General features: G+C 40.5%; 1 non-coding gene across 1 annotated transcript; it reads right to left on the bottom strand.

Moving 5' to 3' along the window:
- Window positions 1–1,359: 1,359 nt before the first annotated feature.
- Window positions 1,360–1,550, bottom strand: LOC125931178 (U2 spliceosomal RNA). The gene has a single exon (XR_007460428.1). It is a non-coding gene; the product is annotated as a U2 spliceosomal RNA (small nuclear RNA).
- Between the last annotated feature and the right edge of the window lie 2,283 nt (window positions 1,551–3,833).

The raw sequence follows: 3,833 nt of genomic DNA, 5'->3' as shown, positions 1-3,833 counted from the left end.
ACATCTTATGGGGATAATTCCAATCTTTCTCCCTACCTGATTAGAGCATTTAATGTTATCTTTGAGAAATGCAGACCATTAAAAGATACCATAGGGGCACCCGGGTGGCTCAGTAGGTTGAGTGTCCAACTTCGGCTCAAGTCATGATCTCGCAGTTTGTGAGTTCGAGCCCCATGTTGGGCTCTATGCTGACAACTCAGAACCTGGAGCCTTCAGATTTTGTGCCTCCCTCTCTCACTGCCCCTCCCCCACTCATGCTCTGTCTCTCTCTTTCTCTCTCAAAAAGAAACATCAAAAAAATACTATAGATCTATTTAGAAAATTAACTTTTTGAAGGGATTGTTTCTGTTTTGTTTTGTTTTGTTTTTTTTTAAAGAGAATCCATCTAAATGCACTTTTAGGTTGTACATAAGTAGTTTATCTCAAGTATGTTATCTAATCATTTTGAGGATAGTCTATTTTTAGTTTCCAGATTAATTTGAGAAAAAGGTCTTTGTACAGTTGATGTCACAGTCTGCTTTTAATTTTGTCCAATAAGCATTTCTAAGCATCTTTGCTGAGCAAGGTGTGATGCTGGGCACTACAGGAGGTGGATAGGAAGGTTCACAAAACATCTGCTCCCTAGGCTCTTGTGGCCCAGCAGAGAAGATGAGACACAAAGCAGACTGTGAGCAGTACAAAGTGCTACACAAACACAGGAAAGAGAGAGATTTATTTAACCAGAAACATGGGCGCAGACTTCAGAAAAGAGATCAATTTTCACTTGGGCCCTGAAAACTGGCTAGGACTTTGAGGAGGAGAGATGAGAGGTTCCCAGATACTGGGAACTCCATTTATAAGGGCATGGATGCGAAACAGTATGGAACAAGTTCTAGAACACAAAGGTCACCAGTCTGACTGGATCAGGGGGTGAATGAGGGAAGAACCCAGACACAAAGTTAGAGATATAAGGTAGAGCTGTGATTTGGAGAAAGAAATGTGCCACTGGTGCCAAAAGTGTCTGAGCAAGAATAAGACCTAAAGATAATGGAGTCCTCTGCAGGATGAATGAGGAGGAAAGATATTAAAGACAGGGAAATGTTAGATGTGTTGTCATCAGGAGGGCAAAGAAGGTCCAGGTTTAGGGCAGGTGCAGTTAGAATGAAATTCAGGGAACTTGCTCAAATACTCCAAACAAACACATGGTTTGGATGTACTCAAATCAAAAGAAAGGCGGACTGAGCAAAGCAACCTGACCAAAGGCTTTGCTGATTTGCTTGTAAGTTAACTGTTGGTGTCCCTTGTGTTGCTGCCATTTCCCAAAGGACCCTACACATCCTTTCTGGAAGTGTCTTCCTCAAATTCATGGTTTTTAACCCCACAGGGTGCACCTTTCCTAGAAGTATCATGATACCAGGTTGATGCATGGTGTGTACAGAGCCAGCTCCTGTTCCATCTCCCTGCTCCAAAAATCCACTTAATATATTGTCCTAGGACAGAGGACATACCAGATATTAAACTGGTAAGAACAAATACTATACTTGATCTTAGCCAAAAGGCTGAGAAGCAATGGTGATTATTTTTTGGCTGTTAATTTAGCACTGATGTTGCTTTCACGACAGTTAGAAAGTTCCTGACACCCATGTTGTGTTTACAGACTCTCAGCTTTCACTGGAAGATACCATTCTGAAATCCTGACACATGGACAAGGAAAGAAAGACCAAGAAAACAAGGCATTGACTCCTCAGTAGCCCAGGTCGAAGCAGCATATGACAGGAGGGAATGATGGGAGAGCAAGTGTAGTGCCCTAACTAAAATAATGTAGATACCATCTATAGATTAAAGTATTAAAAATAAAGAATAAAAATGTATCCCTTAAAATTGGGGATATCGATAATTATGATTGCCCTTCTGAGGGACAATATGATACATGATCTCTGAAGATCCTACTTGTCTCAGGACATGATTTGTGTTAACTTCACTAACCTCAAGGATGATAATGTGTGATACTAAACCAAGCCCCAGCCTAGAAAAATGGCATTTATTTATTTTTTTAAGATACAAGTATTTTATTTTTTTCCTAAATCCTTATTTAAATTACAGCTAGTTAACATACACTGCAATATTAGTTTCAGGTACAGAATTTAGTGATTCATCATTTACATACAACACCAGGTGCTCCTCACAAGTACCCTCCTTAATCTCCATCACCATCCCCATTCCCCTCCCCCACCTCTCCTCCAGTAATCATCAGTTTGTTCTCTACAGTTAAGAGTCAGTTTCCTGGTTTGCCTCTCTTTTTTTCCCCCCTGCGTTCATTTGTTTTGCTTCTTAAATTCCACATATTAGAAAAACAGCATTTAGAGCAAGGTGTATAAATGCTTCCCAACTAGCAACTTAGGGGAGAATCTGGGTTAATATAGTATGGTAGGACTGGCTGGTTCTTCACCAAAACCCAGTCTCTTTTTTTCCTGAGGACATAGCCAGATTATATTTCCTGGCCTCGAGACAGATTCTGTAACTGACTTCTGCCCAACTGCATGTGATCACAAATGACCACTTACCAGCCTGAAAATCCTCCAGCCTGATCCTCTACATTCTCTTTTTTGTCTTCTGAGGAAGTAGAGGAGCAGAGAACACCAAGTCCCCAGGGAATGATGGGGCCACAGGCAGGAAGGATGGCATGAGGAGACATTTCCAACAAACCCATATTGGAATGTGTTGGGAAGGAGAAGAACACTTTCACAAACCATTACTGTGGTTAGCCACGGAGACTTAGGGGTTGTTTGGAACATCATTTAGCCTGCTCTGACTGATATACATTTAAGGCTTTAGAGTCAGACAAACTTAAGCCTTTGTTTCAGCTCTGTCACTTCACTAGTTCTACAAACTTGAGCCAGTTACTTAACCTCGCAGAGCCTCAGTTCCCTTATAAGTAAAACAGAAGAAATAGAGCTGCTGTGAACATTAAATAAAATAAAATGTATGTAAATCTACTGGCACAGTGCCTGGCAATAGAAAGCACACAATATAAGATAGCTATAATTATCATCGGTAAAGAGAAGGCATTGCTTGTGTGTTCTCATTAGCCAGCATTTAAATGGCCTTGGAGAATGGAATAAGAAGGTAGATCAGAAATGTTCCTCTCTAGTATTTTCTAGGGAAGGAAGCTACAATTATATCTTCATCTATTACCAAAGAATTACTTCTGATTAAAAGAATATCTTGTTCATCTCAAAGAATGATAAGGAAACCTAAGATTTAGAGTTGACATTCAATTCCAGTATGAAATATCTAACTCTGGCCATGACTGAATGACTGGTATGGGAAATATTCTCACTGCAACTATAAAACTGTACAGAGTATATGAGGCAATTATTTTCAAGCACTGGACAACGAACTATACAGGGCTATGATCCTTGACAGAAGGGTCACAGAAACATGTAGGATGAGCTTCATATTGACCCCATATTTCTATCTAGGGTACTTTCTGAAGTACAGAAAGTGGTGGTCTCATTAGCCAGAGGAGACAAACTTTGGAATTTAGGGTTGCTTAAAAGGCTAGAATTTAAAGAGAAAGAGACTTGAGATGGGCAAGCTACAAAAAGTTGGATCCCCAGAACTCTGCATGGAGGTGCCCTTCATGACTTTGGCCAAGCACTAGGCTGCACTTGAGCAGGGTAAAGCTCATTGAGTCCATTCAGAGAACAGTTGCTGAAGTGACTCCTCAATGAAGATATAAGAGGTTATAAAGTGCTGTGAGAATTTAGAGTTCTAGTCAGTCACCGTGGAACAGAGAGACTTCACTTAGTACCTTGGGCATTTAGTGAAGATTCCACAAAGGCCACACATTA

The sequence above is a fragment of the Panthera uncia genome, chromosome A2, assembly GCF_023721935.1.
Source record: "Panthera uncia isolate 11264 chromosome A2, Puncia_PCG_1.0, whole genome shotgun sequence".
Lineage (NCBI taxonomy): Eukaryota > Metazoa > Chordata > Mammalia > Carnivora > Felidae > Panthera > Panthera uncia.
The sequence above is the reverse complement of the archived record's forward strand: the minus strand, read 5'-3'. Positions and strand labels throughout refer to the sequence as shown.